This window comes from Brachyhypopomus gauderio, chromosome 10 (genome assembly GCF_052324685.1).
Source record: "Brachyhypopomus gauderio isolate BG-103 chromosome 10, BGAUD_0.2, whole genome shotgun sequence".
Taxonomy (NCBI): domain Eukaryota; kingdom Metazoa; phylum Chordata; class Actinopteri; order Gymnotiformes; family Hypopomidae; genus Brachyhypopomus; species Brachyhypopomus gauderio.
In genome coordinates, this window is record NC_135220.1 from 11546838 (window position 1) to 11564900 (window position 18063).

Below are 18063 nucleotides of genomic sequence, written 5' to 3' on the forward strand. Positions count from 1 at the left end.
TCATGAACGTTCATGGGACGCTTTGGCGTACGAGGTGGGTCCGATATCTCCAGTATGCCACTGCAGAGATAGGAACTCCTTAAAAGTGAATGTGATCCAACAGTCCTGCTAGAGCCTGAACACGTCTCCTCTCACTGCTGAAGAAATGATTGGACACTGCAGTGCAGAACTCTGTCTTTATGCACCGGCTCTCTGATCTGTTTCACTCTCTCTGCAGTGATTCTCTCTCTCTCTCTCTCTCTGCAGTGATTCACTGACTCTCGCTGCAGTGATTCACTCTCTCTCTCTGCAGTGTCTCACTCTCTGTAGTGATTCACTCTCTGCAGTGATTCTCTCTCTGTAGTTATTCACTCTCTCTCTGTGCAGTGATTCACTCTATCTCTGTGCAGTGATTCACTCTCTCTCTGTGCAGTGATTCACTCTCTCTCTGTGCAGTGATTCACTCTCTCTCTGTGCAGTGATTCACTCTCTCTGCAGTGATTCACTCTCTCTCTCTCTCTCTCTCTCTCACTCTCTGCTGTGCTCCTCTCTCTCTTTGGCCTGACGGCATTAAAGTGAACAGCCTTCCATAAACAGGGCAGCAGTCAAAGAGGACGCAGGCCTGAGCTTAGCTGAAAAGGCCCTGAAATTAAATGTTTGTCCAGTAACCAACGAGGGATTAGTCTTCGTAGACCTCAGTGCTGAAGAGGCGGCGGATGCTTAAATCCACCTCATGTTTTCGCTTCACCGTGCCAACTCCGACGGTCCGGCTGAACCCGAGTCAACAAACACATCACCGCTTCCATTCACAACTGCTGTATCCGCTGTGTTTTCTTCTATCTGGGAGGTGAACACTTTGACAGTCTTCAGCTGGTTCTAGTCAAAACTGCTAATGCTAATATAGCATGGATCCTGACAGCAGAGAAAACACCAAGTAACAAACGTGTGTGTGTGTGTGTGTGTGCGCGCGAGGGAGAGTCAACCGACCCCAGAGACAATCAAACAGTAGAATTTCACTCAGCCGAAGTAGAAGCCAAAGAACAAGTCTATTAAATGTGGACCAAACACTAAAATGTTTGCGTTTCATTGTCAAGTCACATTAAAAAAATCCCCTGGAAGCAGACACAGCAGGAGGAGATACGCTACTGTTCTGTTTACACCAGAGACGTTGGCACTTTAACAAAGTTTAGAGAAGTGCTGATTCATGAAACTGCACATTTATGGAGATTCCAGAGGAGCTGTTATGTTTTTTTTTGTCTTTTTTTAAGAGCAGACCTTGACTAATAACACCTGGTCAACAGGAACTCGTGTCTATCGCTCATTACGGCATGTTTTCACTGATACCAGTTACAAATGGTGAGCGGTTTTCCAGGAGGGAGCTGGGAGCTGTGGGCGGAGCTTACGCCTGGACATCATCCCCCTGCTGCCTGTGTAAGGCTGCCTCATTCATTACCAGCTAATAATGCAACACTCCTGACATCGAAAAACACCTCCTCTACCTCACCATACTCTCTCTCCCTCTCTCTCTCTCTCTCTCTCTCTCTTCCTCTCTGCTTTGGGTGGTGCTCTGTTTCTGGTTATTTATGTCTGGGTCAGGGCTCTTGCAGGGTCATTAATAATGGCTTAATTCATCTCAGTGCGAGACCTCTGTAGATTGGGAGGGACACGGCAGGGAGGCGGAGGCTAGGGAGGGCCGGCGAGTTAAAGCTCCGCCTCCAACCAACAAAGCACCCCGCCCTGCTGGGAGTGAAGCTCCGGATGAGATGCAATGGAGGAATAGTGGAGGTGAGAGGTCAATGTGTTTCACAGGTAAATTACAGCCCAAATCCCCCAAACAAAATGCTTCACCTCTTTAACGTCTAGTAACTGCCCCCCTTCTCCTCTCCCTCTCTCTCTTTCTCTCTCTCTCTCTCCCTTCCTCTCTCTCCCTGTCTGTCCCAGGTAGGTCTGGATTGTCTCAGAGTTCTTGTGGTTTCCAATATGACGGCGTGTGACCTCCTGTGTTTCCTGCTGCCGGGTCGGCACAGACAGTGTCAGGTGTTAGCTGATAGCGCTGTGCCGAGCAGGAGAGAGGCACGGAGACTTCAACTTTACTCCATATTAAAAGCAGGGATGCATTAGTGTGTAAAATGTGAAGGTCATAGGCGAACCTCTTACAGATGACAAAAAAAAGTATTTTTCCCACTTTTCCCTCTGTTACGCAGTCTGTCTTTTAAAAGCTGTGTGTTGGGGTGTCTCGGATAACACCTCCAGTAACACCACCGTCTGTGTGTACGACTCTCAGGAGGTGGGGAGGGAGGGAGAGAGAGACAGAAGGAAGGAGAGAGAGACAGAGGGAGAATGAAAAAGAGGAAGAGGAAGGGGGCTGAGAACGGGGACCAGCATGTCTGATGCAGGCCCTGCACAGGGGCCTCTCAGCCTCCGGGCAGGAGGGCCCAGGGGACAGATAGAGCAGGCCAAACCACCGACAGATCCGCCCAGCCACGTTTCCTCAAGGGCTGGGGGTGGAGGAAGCCCCCACCCACCCCATGGAGAGCACAAGACAGTCCAGCAGAGCACAGGACAGTCCAGCAGAGCACAGGACAGTCCAGCAGAGCACAGGACAGTACAGCAGAGCACAGGACAGTACAGCAGAGCACAGGACAGTCCAGCAGAGCACAGGACAGTCCAGCAGAGCACAGGACAGTCCAGCAGAGCACAGGACAGTCTAGTAGAGCACAGGACAGTCCAGCAGAGCACAGGACAATCCAGCAGAGTACAGGACAGTCCAGCAGAGTACAGGACAGTCCAGCAGAGCACAGGACAGTCCAGCAGAGCACAGGACAGTCCAGCAGAGCACAGGACAGTCTAGCAGAGTACAGGACAATCTAGCAGAGTACAGGACAGCCTTACAGCTGAACACAAAGACTCAATGAACCGTTCAGGTACAGTAGGGCAGTCAGCATTTTTTTTTAAGAACCTTTAAGAAGCTGCTCGTATTTTAGTTGTAAAGGAGTTGTTCCTTCACTTGCTGTAAGCTTGGATAAAAAGTGCTAAGGTATTCTGATTAATCCTCACACAGCTCTAAACACTCCTGACTTCCCTGGAGATGTCATTCGGCTTACTAGATTAACCCGCACTATCACTGCCATCCAAACACACACGCGCTTCCAGAGTGCACTTGAAGAAACCCCAGTGCACTGCTAGAATGTAAGACATCATTATGAAGTGCGTGTTCGCTCAGTCACAGTGTTGTAAACATGAAGCTCACAAAACCAGGACACACCGGAGGTCACACCAGAGGTCACACCGGAGGTCACACCGGAGGACCCTGCATCTGCAGCGATGAGTCCCACAGTGGTTCCATCCTCCAGGTCAACAGTCTCGTGTGGTGTGACGCGGGACCCTGGTGATCCCCTCCTGCCAGGCAGTGCGGGACGGCCTCTGGTGGCGTGCTGAAGCCGGAGTAACACTGCTCCTCTGCGGGGAGCCACACCTGTTTACCGCCACCGCCGCCTCTCAGTAACCTGCACTGCTGGGCAGGAAAGGCCCGGCTGCTTTGATTCACCCGAGGCTCCATGCTGGGTTGGGTTTGAAGAGAGCTCCATTACTCCAGTGAAGAGATGAGTTATCAACTCCAGCACGGTGGGGGAGGCCTCACCTCATCGATCTGCCTCGAGGCTCCCGACTCATCTTACACACAGTTCTAGAGTTCTGAGGCCCTCAGGCAGCGTTCTCTAGCCACTCTACCCCTGAGAGCATCAGGACTCTAGCTAACTCTAGTTACAGTGATTTAAAGACCACTGCCTGTGTTATAAAGGACTATTTAAATGTGTAGTGAGGGAAATATTCTCTCCATCCTCTCCCTCTCCTTGTGGAGCTGTATTTGGCTGCCGCCGGCCGCTTTGCTTTGATAAGTCTCACTGCTTCTCCGTAGGCTTTGAGCTCCAGTCTCTAATTCTGGCCGTGCAAACATGACCTTGAGGCGTCTGTGTACGTGTGGTCAGAGTCACTAATGTCTGCTGTGTGTGGTCAGAGTGTGTGTGGCGGAAGGGTCAGAAGGGTCAGTGTGTGTGAATGTGAGCGCTCAGCGTTTCCCTCGGCGGCCGTGCCAACAGCCGCGGGCACAGAGGGGAGACTATGGCGAGGGGCACATACCCCTCTCTCACCCTCTGGGTTTGGCTCAGACTGTGTGTGCAGAGATGAACTGTCAAGACGGCTGTACACACAGGCTTGCTTGGGAGAGAGAGAGGGAGTATATGTGTGAGAGAGGGAGAGAGAGGGGATGTATGTGAGAGAGAGAGAGAAAGAGAGAGAGCGAGAGGGGGCGAGAGAGGTCCACCCTCAGAGCTCAGACGTCATTAGGAGGTGCTGTTTTCGGCGCCTTGCTTTCTCCTACAGCCAACCACAGGTACAGTTAAACTAAACAGGCTTCATCACACCCCTGTTTAAAATGGGATTTACACAGACAAACATTTGGGCAAACATTCAAACTGCATGAAAATTTCCACCATCATAGGACAAGGTCTCTCTCTCACACACACACACAGAAAAGGTACATAGTACTTGCACAAACACACAAGGCTGAGGCTGACAAAATACACGTATTCAGAATTCATATTCAGAATTTATATTTAGAATGTATTATATTTAGATAGATAGATAGATAGATAGATAGATAGATAGATAGATAGATAGATAGATAGATAGATAGATAGATAGATTCTCATTTACATAGATTGTACATTCTCAGTATGCATTATGACCTTTCACCCCAGGTCAATGCCACATTCTGAAATGCTTAATGGCTGTATGGTTGGGTGTAGTGTGTTTGGAGCTAGCATGTTTGGGTATAAGGTAGAAACCTGTTTAACCTGGAGGGCATGTGGTTGACCTCTTGACCCAGGCTGCAAAGCTGACCTCCTGTCCTCTCTGCAGGGTGCCCATTTATACATACTGAACAGTGCAATTACACACACACACACACACACACACACACACACACACACACACACACACACACACACACACACACACACACACACACTGAGTGTAAAATGCTGGATGCAGTGGACTATGTCACTGTGCTGGTGATAGTACAGTACAGTACTAGCACTGCCTGTAACCACTGCAGGATTCTGTCCACACTGCAGACTGAGGGTCAAAAAGGGCTTCATTACCCAAACATTTCATCTCAGTGAAGGGTCTCTAAACTAAAGCAGTTGTGTGGATCATTAATTCTCCTGGTTTGACACAGGGGACGTGTTTTTTTATTTTTAGAGAGATTAGATCTGAGTGCGTTCGTTCTGGACAGCTGTGGCCCACCTGGGAGCCACTCAGAAGGCCCTTACAGTCCACAGTCGCCACAGGAACCACCTCAGGAACACTGAGAGTGCTCTGACTGTGTTGTTAGGCCACCCGCCACTTTAACAGACTCTACTGCTTAGAGACTAAAGCTGAGGTTTCTCCCACACCATACACACTTTCACACTCTACATAGTGGAGTGGACTAGGATTAGAGTAGGGTATAGTGAAGTACACTAGGATTAGAGTAGCGTATAGTGGAGTACACTAGGATCAGAGTAGGGTATAGTGTAGTAGACAACGATTAGAGTAGGGTATAGTGAAGTAGACTAGGATTAGAGTGGGCTATATTGGAGTACACTAGGATTACAGTAGGGTATAGTGTAGTAGACTAGGGTTGAGTAAGGTGGTGTGGATTTTGGACTGATTGGTAGCAGTTAACAAGTAAAGAGCGTTAGCCACATAGCAGCTAGGTAAGTGAACAACGTTAGCCATATAGCAGCTAGGTAAGTGAAGAGTGTTAGCCACATAGCCACACAGCTTTCCAGGCTGCTTCATCTGGAGCTTGCTTAGATTGCCTTAGCAACAGTTCTCATACAGACAAATCAAATCTGATTTATTGTCACATCACCAGAGTACGGGGACACCGGTGAGTGAAAAACTTTGTGGGCGAGTTCCACAAATTGCAGAGACAATGTTTATAATAAGATATATGAATTATAAACAATTTAACTAGTGTATACATATAAAAAAACTTGCTCTGAAGCCAGAAAATAGAGTATTGTTACACATTTAGATATTTTAAATATATTAGAGACATATAATATTGCACAGAGAATGTAAGATGAGTGTAAAACTAGCTATGCGTATTACAATGCTGTGTAGATGTGCCAGTAATCACAGTGAGTATGATGCTAGAGTAATTGAAGGTGCAAGGTACAGAATGAGTTATGTGCAAGCTCAGTGGTAGAGTATTGTCTTGGATAAATACTCTCTGATAAAGTCCAATAGTCAAACTGTGCAGGGGTGCAGCGTGAAATAAAGTGCAGAAAAAAGCGCCGTGGTGCTCATACATGTAATCGGGGGTATGGGCTGGCCAGAGCAGAGATTACTGGCTGTTCACTAGCCTGGTCACATGGGGGAAGAAGCTGTCTCTGACGCCACAGGTTCTGGCTTTAAAGCTTCTGAGAGAACAGACAGTGGTGGGGGTCCTTCATGATCCTTCTGGACTTCCTCAGGCAGCGGCTGGTGTATAAACCCAGAAGGTTGAGGAGCTGAACCCCGGTGATGGACTGTGCTGCTCGCACCACAGTTCCCGTACCAGGTGGTGATGCTGCCCGTCAGGATGCTTTACACAGTGCAGGTGTAGAAGGTCTTGAGGATGCTGGGGTTCAGACCAAACCTCCTCATCCTTCTGAGGAAGTAGAGGTGCTGGTGGGCCTTCTTCACTATCTGTGTGGTGTGCACCGTCCATGTCAGGTCCTCCGAACGCCGAGAAACTCAAAGCTGCTGACCCTCTCTACCGCAGTCCCGTTGATGTGAATCGATGGGTGTACTCTCTCCCACCTCCTCCAAGTCCACCATGAGGTCCTTGGTGAGACAATGTGACGATGAGACAGCCTTAGCAGCTGAGCTGTCTGTTAAATGTGTGTGTGAGAGGGAGTTCAACACCCTCCCCATGCAGCTACAGTGCCTCACACCTTCTGCTCTAGTCCTCCACTGACAGTGAGAAACGCTGTACACCTTGAGCAGGAGTCACATCGGCCTGCAGGGGGCAGTGTGGAGGTGCTGAACCTGTGGTCCAGTGACTAGAACCTGGAGGCCAATTTAGTTTCACCATCTACTACTTAATGCTTTTGTCCATTAGTTCAGGGATTTGCTTACATCCCTGGTACTCAGACTGTCTGTCTCTCTCTCTCTCACACCCACATATACATGTACCCACGCATATAGGCAGAGTGGCACATACACGTATGCGCGCACACACACAAACCACCACTCTAACGTTTCTTCCTATTGCATCTGTCAGTTCTGAGCTGGCCCTACCACTAGTGAAGTGCTCCTGCATTTCACTCACTCACACACTCACACACTCACACACTCACACACTCACACACACACACACACACACACACACACACACACACACACACACACACACACACACACACACACAGATCTCACTGAGGATTTCTTTTTATCTCCATTTACACTCTTTACATTTATCACTGATGCCAGCAAGAGAAAGTGTCACCTTAGAGGTGTGTGACTGTTTCTGTGTGTGTGTGTGTGTGTGTGTGTGTGTGTGTGAGACAGTTCCTATGTGCATGTGAGTATGTGAATGGTCATGCCAAGTTAGCATCGCCTCCCACTGACCGCTGGTTCCCATGGTTTTTGAGATCATCTTACTGGAATCCAAATTCAAATGCAATGGGGCGGAGCCTCTCCAGTAGTGTCTCTCTCTCACTCCAAAACGGTCTCTCCAGTAGTGTCTCTCTCTCACTCCAGAACGGTCCCTCCAGTAGTGTCTCTCTCTCACTCCAAAACGGTCTCTCCAGTAGTGTCTCTCTCTCACTCCAAAACGGTCTCTCCAGTAGTGTCTCTCTCTCACTCCAAAACGGTCCCTCCAGTAGTGTCTCTCTCTCACTCCAGAACGGTCTCTCCAGTAGTGTCTCTCTCTCACTCCAGAACGGTCTCTCCAGTAGTGTCTCTCTCTCATTCCAGAACGGTCTCTCCAGTAGTGTCTCTCTCTCACTCCAGAACGGTCCCTCCAGTAGTGTCTCTCTCTCACTCCAGAACGGTCTCTCCAGTAGTGTCTCTCTCTCACTCCAGAACGGTCCCTCCAGTAGTGTCTCTCTCTCACTCCAGAACGGTCTCTCCAGTAGTGTCTCTCTCTCACTCCAGAACGGTCTCTCCAGTAGTGTCTCTCTCTCATTCCAGAACGGTCTCTCCAGTAGTGTCTCTCTCTCACTCCAGAACGGTCCCTCCAGTAGTGTCTCTCTCTCACTCCAGAACGGTCTCTCCAGTAGTGTCTCTCTCTCACTCCAGAACGGTCTCTCCAGTGATGTCTCTCTTCCTGGTGTTTTCTCTCTCCTTCACTTCATACCAAGCCACAGTCTCTTAATTTTTCTTGTGCTTAATTAATAAAATAATGTGTTACATAATGAGATCGCCTCAGAAAGGCCCTTGCAAAAAGGTACACAAGAATACAATAAAAATAAATGCTAAATTGTGAATTAAAATAAATTGTGTATTGAGCTGCTAAGATATGAGGGTGAGAGGGACATACTCGTGAATCACTGTCAGACGGGGCAGAAACAGCATCCTCTAGTTTCTCACTGCACACAGGTTGAACTCCAGAGGTTGTGTGTGTGTTAGAGGTGGTATCCGTTACCCTCTGGTATCTGCTATGGGGAACACATGTCCTTTAGACTCTAACAAAAGCCCAAGGATCAGGGAGGATGTAGCAGGTCTTGTCACCTTTCTTTATAAGGATCCTTAGCACAGGATCAAATTCAGACCGGGGGTCTATTTTAAGCTGCTTTTGTTAGCCAGAGTGCTTTCATTGGAGGAGTATCATTTGTTGTTAAGCCACACCCACGGTGGACTGGAGGTCAGGGTCATGCTCGGCCGTAGTGAGGTTCTGACCCAGACCCACATGTGACTCTAATACGACTGCAGATGTGGAGGAGGAGGTCAGAGTGGAGGCTGCTAACACTAACCAAACATCACAGAATGAAGGAATTAATCTGGACAAGACTGTTTTTAGGAGATTAAATTATCTGCTACCCCCCTTCGCCCCCCACTCCACCCCTCCTCCACCCCTCTCTCCATCTCCCTTTGTCTCAGGGCCTACGATTCTCAGCCTTGCCCAGATCAGCCCTCCCACGGGCTGCTGGAATCTGACTCTGCTTCCCCTCGGATCAGAACTTCATCCCTTTGGGCTCATTTAGCGTGATCCTGCTACCACAGCCGCCTCTGATCTCCCACTAAGACTTTCCAAAGGAATCCAGACACCTCCAGCTTCCAGCAGACCAAAGCAGAGTCTGCTCATCCCTGACAATGTGTGCATCCCACACACACACATCCCGCACACACACGTCCTGCACACAGACACAGTCCCATACATAGAAAAACACACGTGTGTCCTGCACAGACACGTCCCGCACAGACACACACACACGTACCACACACACACGTCCCACACAGACACACAAACACATGTCCCACACATAGAAAAACACACGTGTGTCCTGCACAAACACACACACGTACCACACACACACGTCCCGCACAGACACACAAACACACGTGTGTCCTGCACAGATACGTCCTGCACACAGACACACAAACACATGTCCCACACCTAGACAAACACATGTGTGTCCTGCACAGATACGTCCTGCACAGACAAACATGCACACGTACCACACACACACGTCCCGCACAGACACACAAACACACGTCCTGCACATAGACAAACACACGTGTGTCCTGCACAGATACGTCCCGCACACAGACACACAAACACGTCCCACACATAGACAAACACACGTGTGTCCTGCACAGATACGTCCCGCACAGACAAACATGCACACGTACCACACACACACGTCCCGCACAGACACACAAACACACACACACGTCCCGCACACACATGTCCCGCAGACACGTCCCACACATAGACACACAAACACACGTCCCACACAGACACACGTCCCACACAGACACACACAAATCTCGCACATACACATATCCCGCACATAGACAAAAACAGACGTCCTGCAGACACTCATCCTGCGCGCGCACGCACGCACGCACACACACACACACACACACACACACACACAGCAACTGTCCTGCACACGCAGCTTTTTTTAAAAATTAATTTGAATCCACATTCAATAAAAACAACACCTCTACACCATAGCACTGTTACACCATTACACCACAACACCATTACAACACCGTTACACCACAACACCATTACACCACAACACCATTACACAAGGGGGGAGAAGCATCTCCTCCCAGATAAGCTTCCTTTGCTGACTGAGATGGGACAAACGTTTTTGCCTTTTGCAGTCCTGCAGTATGAAATCCACGTACTGCAAATCGGTGCAGATGTCCAAGACCTGCCAAAGTGTTTCATTGGTAGAAGTTTATGGTTGATATATCATGTTGATAAGATATTGATTTGAAATTTCATTACTGATGTGGTGTGTAACTCTTTTAAGATTAAATCAAAAGCACATGATTCTTCAAAAATGAAAACGTCTTTTGAAGCACCAAGATAGAAACAATATCCGGTGTATTAGTGATTCCTTCAAAGACTTCAGCTGTGGTGCACATCTAAGTTCGGAGTGCTTCGAGATTTTCCCATGCAGTGTAGTGAGAATGTGAGTTGCTATCAAGCCCACACGCCGGTCATGTATAGCTGCACACAGCCCCTTAAAAAGCTCCAGCTATTCATGTGTGCAACCAACTCCAGATGTTGGGAAAGATTTTGAATAGAACAGTATGGAACATAGATGAATGTGACCAGAGAGCAACAGCAGACTGAGTCACAGCACCCTATTAAAGTGCTTTCACACACAATCACCTCCTCACTGAGAGTGGCACTAGCATAGATTATGTACGATACTGAGTGATAAAATAAAATGTTCTTCACAAAACATCCTCACCAAATAATGCACTGGTTGAGTATCAACATCCTCACCAAATAATGCACTGGTTGAGTATCAACATCCTCACCAAATAATGCACTGGTTGAGTATTAACATCCTCACCAAATAATGCACTGGTTGAGTATTAACATCCTCACCAAATAATGCACTGGTTGAGTATTAACATCCTCACCAAATAATGCACTGGTTGAGTATTAAGACTGAGTAATTTCCTCACAGCTTCAACAGTTCTGTTATGAATTTCATGGATGACGTTTAGGGGAATATGCACCTTTGCAAATAAATGTCGTATTTTAGCCACTGCTATGTATCTTACAGCAGACAACTTCATAACAGCAGGCAGAAGCGATGTATGAGTCTGGCTATGAGCTGATGAAGTACGTCTCCCACCGGTTGGCTACGCTCTCCAGTGACATTACAGGGTTGACCAAAGATGCAGGAGGTCTGGATTCTTCCATAAACACACACAGACACACACACAGAGACACACACACACACACACATAGAGGGAGAGAGGGGGAGAGAGAGGGAGAGAGACATACAAACACAGCCAGTAATATTAAAGGTCCTCCACATCTTTCCCTTCCATACTCTATCTGTGCTATTAGCAGGAACCCTGTTAGCATTCTGACACTTCTGTTCAGTCTACCATTTCTTGGGCACTGTGGAGCGCATAAAATAATTAAATTTTTTTGTATATTGCTCCCATGTCTACAGTTTAGGAATTACACTTTAGTTAATAAAACTATATATATGACTATAGCAAATCATAAGCTACTTTATATGAATATTCATGAACTGTGAAATCAACTGAACTACCAACAGTTCACTTAGGCTGCATAGTGTTACTCTAATAGAGGTGGCATGTGCATACAAATGACTTTGCCATATTTCCCCACAATGCATAGTCAAAGCCTGTTAGCTAATAAGTAACAATGTAATGTTAGCTAATAGCTTTAAGGTAAATGTTATCTATGTTTTGAAAAGAAAAATCTAAATTTTGAAAAGAAAATTCAAACCACTCCTCTAAATGTTGTAGGGAAAAAATGCAAAACCTGGAACATAAAACATTCTTTGTGAAAATGTTTATCTTGGATATTAAAATAAAATATTTATTTAGGTATTAATTAAAAGAAAATATTTTACATAAGATTATTGCCTTGTTTTCATAATTTGAACAATGATTTTTCCACAGTGGTGTACCGTCAGCCAAAGCTGAGCGTTCCATTTTTTAAAGAACACCCCATTCAAAAATGCCATCAGTTGCATTTGTTTGTTCAAGTCTGGTAAAAATGAAGTATGACTTCCCTTGTACCAATTTCATTTCAAGGCTCGTCCTAAAGGGTCTTTCTTCGCACTGAACGTTTCCCCATTCACTTTCTTGCTTTTTGTCTTTCATGCCTAGAAAAGTCAGTCAACACTGCAAAGTAAGCTGGAAGCATCACGAACACGAATCTGTAAAAGAACATGTTGAATATGTCACTACTTTATCAGAAACAGCTACGGTGGTGTGTAGCCCATTCTGGTGATCAGGAAGCAGATTATACACAGGCGAGGACACACACACACACACACACACACACACACACACACACAGACGCACGCACACACACAAAGGCAGTTTCCTCACAGCCCAAATGTTACGCATTTACTGCTCAGAGAGTCCCAGGTCATCTGTCAAAATATCACCTTACTGAAAGCAGCTGTTTTTATTACCGTATATATGAAAGGCCATTTTGGTTTTTAAATGCCCTGTGTATTTTCTCAAGGATTGGGATTCATTAAAACACGAAGATCTTTCATCTTTCAGTGATGTTAAGCCCTCTTGTATCTGATATGCTGTTAAAAGGCAAGTTTTGCAGTATTCATAAATGACTTTAACATGGCCAGATATCTTGGGTAAACAGGTTATAAAAACCAAACAGTAAACAGGTAATAAAAACAAATGAAATATAGCATTAGTACAGAAACTATAAATAAAGAAAGCCATGAAACGATGAAAGACTTAAAATGAAAACTAATATTGAGGTAGAGAAGATAAATGAGGACATATTAAGCAACAGTCTTTGTAATTGATTCATTCCAGGCTTATGTGAAAACCTCCAAAGATTACGAGAAGCTTTGAGTGACACACTTGAACACCCGGGTCATAAAGAACTACCGTAAATTCTCTTGCCAAACACACCCCCACACACACATACACACACACACACACACACCCACCCCCACATACCTACACACACGTGCACACACACACTTAATTTAGAACAACTAGACCAGTGGATCATCTCTGTAACCCCTGAGAGTCATGACTCTCCCCTCTATGAGCCTTAAGAGACCAGATCATCGTAAATCTGCCCTTTGCCCAGGCAGTGCAGCCCCATCCTCCTCCACCCTTCTCCACCCTCCTCCACCCCTCCTCCACCCCTCCTCCACCCTCCTACCCCTGAGCCCCAGATGCTCCTGGGGGGACAGGCTGGCCATCAGCGCGCTGTCCCATGGCTCCGTGCACACTCTCCTGCTTATCATGACCCATCCACCCCCTCTCCACAACCCCACCCGCAGAGCCAAGAAACTCCACCCCCTCTCCACGACCCCACCCGCAGAGTGAAGAAACTCCACCCCCTCTTCACAACCCCACCCACAGAGCCAAGAAACTCCACCCCCTCTCCACGACCCCACCCGCAGAGCCAAGAAACTCCACCCCCTCTCCACGACCCCACCCGCAGAACCAAGAAACTCCACCCCCCCTCCACAACCCCACCCTCTGAGGCAGACTATTCTAAGTGTCTCCCATCATCACAGGCCTGACCCTGTGATGGGAATAGAAACATGTTTCATACATCGCCCACACACTGTGTATGTGTGTGTGTGTGTGTGTGTGTGTAAGGGTGTGAAAAGGCCTCAATCCTTCTGTGACACCACCATCAGTGGTAGATTACCAAACTCCTTCTGTTCATATCCAGTATCCAAGGGCTGCAGCAAATATGTCAAAAAAGAAAACAGGAATCTTCTCTTGACATCTGGCTTTCTGTTGCCATGGTATTTTTTGTCATCACCAGCATGGCTGTCCCAGTGGGAGATGATTCCACTGAGAGCTGTAAGGTTATGGAGCTCACTCACTTAGCTGGGCTCCATCAGGTACCACTGGACACAAGACACACATCAAATATTACAGCTTCAATATCTCCAGCCCTGCTCGGAGCAGCTTTGAAGTGCGTTTGAAAGACATTATTAAAACCCCCAGCTTCGGGAGTCATTTGATTAAACCCATCCATCACCATGGAGACCAGTACTGACCAGTACAGTGCTGACAGTAAAAACAAAACATCACAGGAAGATGTAAGGCAGCATTTAATCCAAGCACTTAATCTAAGCACTTAATCCAAACTTTCTTTAATCCAAACACTTAATCCAATCACTTAATCCAAGCTTTCTTTAATCCAAGCATTTAATCCAAGCTTTTGTGAAACAAGACTTTCTTGGAAGGGTGGTGTGGCGGGTGTGTGGACCAGTGCGATCTCCGTCTCGTTGGCGGGGGAAAGACTGTTTGCATTTAGCACGTGTAGCGTGTTGGTGGGGGTCTGTTTGAACCTGACCAGGCCTGACTCCAGATGGAGGGTGTTAACAGGACCTGGACTGAACACGGGGCGTCCTGTCATCAGCCTTCACCAACCTACCTGCGGACTCATCGTCATAGCCTGCCAACACGGCAGGACGGAGAGAGAGAGGGAGGGAGAGAGAGAGAGTAGAAGGGAGGGGGGGGAGATAGAGGAAGAGACATTGTCGATTGAAGTCTCCCTGCTGCCGTATGGTAAACACAGTATGTCAACTCCAGCCACAGTCCGAGAGTGAGTGATCACACCAGAAAGCAGAGATACAGACTCTCGAGCAAATGATACCACTGGTTCAGACTGAATAAAGTACCACTGGTCTGGGTCTGGGAGGGAAACCTCTCATGGGGAGTGAGCACCTGCCGATACAGGAGAGCTGCTGTTAGCTGATCATGACGAGGTTGGTAGGGTGCAGGAGGAATTCACAGGGGATGATTAGCCTGTAAGCTGATCACGCTGAAGGGGGGAGAGGAACTCGGAGGAGAAGAAGCTGTTGATCACAGGGATGGAGGTCCGGGTGGTTAGCTGCTCAGAAGGGAGGCGTGAACATGGAAGGTGGTTCACATTAACTCAATCTGAGATACCATGACCATGTTCTTTGATCATGCAAGCTCCGAAGAGAGACCAACGCGTCTGCTGCCTGTTATGGAGGAGACTCACACCGGGGAGGCAGGTGTGAGCCATAACACCACCTCACCCTCCTCATCCGTGCCCAGAGGCAGAGATGCCCCACGGCCCAGACGCCCCATGGCCCAGATGCCCCACAGCCCAGATGCCCCACGGCCCAGATGCCCCACGGTCCAGATGCCCCACGGCCCAGATGCCCCACGGTCCAGATGCCCCACGGTCCAGATGTTTGGGATCCTCTCCACATTCAGAACATTGTGCTGTAGTGAAAGAGTAAATGCAGCTGACAAGCTTTCAGGGACACTGCAAAACGTAAGAGAAAGACAGCAGGAAGACTGTGGCTGAGGGATGGAGAAGGCAGGACGATGAAACACAGGGGACAATCATTCTGTTACAACCTCTCTGTCTTTCCCCTCAATCCCCGTCCTCTGTAGATCCCCCAGCCTCTCCATATCTTCATAAAGCACGTGGTGTTTTCAAGCAGCTTGAGTTTGGAATATTCTCACAACTACACGCCACATTTTCAGATGTCGTTATTCCAGACCATCGGGAGCTAGAACAGTGGAGACTGGGACTCTGGTGTTTCTACACAGTGCAGATGAAACCACACAAAGCCTCACACATGACTCTCTTCATGGTTAATTCCTGCCCCTGAATGTGAGAGGGAACTGACTCTGTCCTCCTGGCTTTGGGGAATCTCCTCTGATACATTTTCCCCAGGGTTGTTTTGAAATGACTGGTGGTATCTTTGATCCCGGTGATACGTCCCCGAGTCAGGCTTTAGAGAACAACTCCAGAGAGGGCTTCACCCTGCAGGCTAAGATCAGGAACCTGCGTGCTCAGCTCGGGCTAAGACAGCCGTTCCCAATCCCACACCTGGGAATCCCACGCTTGACACATTTCAGTGTTTTCCCACTCTGACACAAATGATTAAACTCAGTGGGTAAAATCTGGGCCTTCTTCAATAAAGTCAGGTGGGTTAGAAAAACAATGCACAGAATTCAGGACAAAAATATGAGATGTGGAGGGTTAAACCTGAAGCGGAGTGCAGGGAGGCTGTGGGATCAGGAGCCACTGAACACACCGCCCCAGAGCAGCTACTACTGAACACACCGCCCCAGCGCAGCTACTACTGAACACACCGCCCCAGCGCAGCTACTACTGAACACACCGCCCCAGAGCAGCTACTACTGAACACACTGCCCCAGAGCAGCTACTACTGAACACACCGCCCCAGAGCAGCTACTACTGAACACACCGCCCCAGAGCAGCTACTACTGAACACACCGCCCCAGCGCAGCTACTACTGAACACACCGCCCCAGCGCAGCTACTACTGAACACACTGCCCCAGAGCAGCTACTACTGAACACACTGCCCCAGAGCAGCTACTACTGAACACACCGCCCCAGAGCAGCTACTACTGAACACACCGCCCCAGAGCAGCTACTACTGAACACACCGCCCCAGAGAAGCTACTACTGAACACACCGCCCCAGAGAAGCTACTACTGAACACACCGCCCCAGAGCAGCTACAACTGAACACACCGCCCCAGAGAAGCTACTACTGAACACACCGCCCCAGAGCAGCTACACACCGCGCCAGAGCAGCTACACACCGCCGCAGAGAAGCTACTACTGAACACACCGCCCCAGAGCAGCTACTACTGAACACACCGCCCCAGAGCAGCTACTACTGAACACACCGCCCCAGAGCAGCTACTACTGAACACACCGCCCCAGAGCAGCTACTACTGAACACACCGCCCCAGAGCAGCTACTACTGAACACACCGCCCCAGAGCAGCTACTACTGAACACACCGCCCCAGAGCAGCTACTACTGAACACACCGCCCCAGAGCAGCTACTACTGAACACACCGCCCCAGAGCAGCTACTACTCAACACCCCACGCACCCGTCATGTGCATGAGAGCCTAGATCAAAAAGTGGGAGAAAAAAACCCAAAATTTTACTACAAATGATTTTTGAACTGTTTGGAGATTTTCCAACTGCAGTGATAATGTGGTGCACACTGACCGTCCATCACCAGGGAGTCCTGCATCTGCCTAGGTGAAGGTCAGCAGACTGGAATTACACTGGAACGCAGACCACCCAGTGTCTTCTGCCGCACACACACACACACACACGAAGAGGAACACAAACATTTGGTTGCGCAAGCACACAGATCTGTTCTGGAGTCAGTCTCGGTCTCTATAAGCGCATAGCTCTTCCTCTGTGCTATAATTAATACGTCTGTTGCAGTTCTGTCGTTAAACAAAAAAGGGTTTAATTCACCACTCTGCCACGGGCTGTGTGCAGGAATATGTGGGTGGAAAATCTTAGCAGCAAAACTCAGGTTCTGACACACATTAGCAGGGCGCTCAAACTGGGCTCCACGACAACTCTAAAATCCATAACAAATTGAGCTCAAGAATCCAGACCGACAGACTCTTCACTTCGACACCGACACAGAATCCTCACCACTACACCATGAAAGATCTCACCACTACACCTTGAAAGATCTCGCCACTACACCATGAAAGATCTCACCACTACACCATGAAAGATCTCACCACTACACCATGAAAGATCTCACCACTACACCATGAAAGATCTCACCACTACTCTATGAAAGGTCTCACCATGATAAATAACAATTAATGTTAACAATTCAAAAATTCCAGCAATTTAAAATTTCTGCGTTCTGCGGTTAGATTTGAAGGAGCAGCCTATAACTGAGAGCTGTTCCAAGAACCCAAGCTGCATTGGTAATTGTCTCACATACACACACACCTGCGCACACACACACACACCTGCGCACACACTCGCGCGCGCGCACACACACACACACACACACACACACACACACACA

The 18063-nt window shown here is 48.1% G+C and overlaps 1 long non-coding RNA gene across 2 annotated transcripts; it reads right to left on the minus strand.

Annotated features, from left to right (window-relative positions):
• Positions 1 to 6100: 6100 nt before the first annotated feature.
• LOC143524890 (uncharacterized) lies at positions 6101 to 17726 on the minus strand. 2 transcript variants are annotated; one of them, XR_013133501.1, is made up of 4 exons: positions 17229 to 17726; positions 11221 to 12350; positions 8552 to 8666; positions 6101 to 8397 (listed from the first exon to the last, which is right to left on the minus strand). It is a non-coding gene; the product is annotated as an uncharacterized LOC143524890 (long non-coding RNA). The 2 variants fall into 2 exon arrangements; XR_013133500.1 differs by lacking the exon at positions 17229 to 17726 and having other exon boundaries at positions 11221 to 13176.
• Between the last annotated feature and the right edge of the window lie 337 nt (positions 17727 to 18063).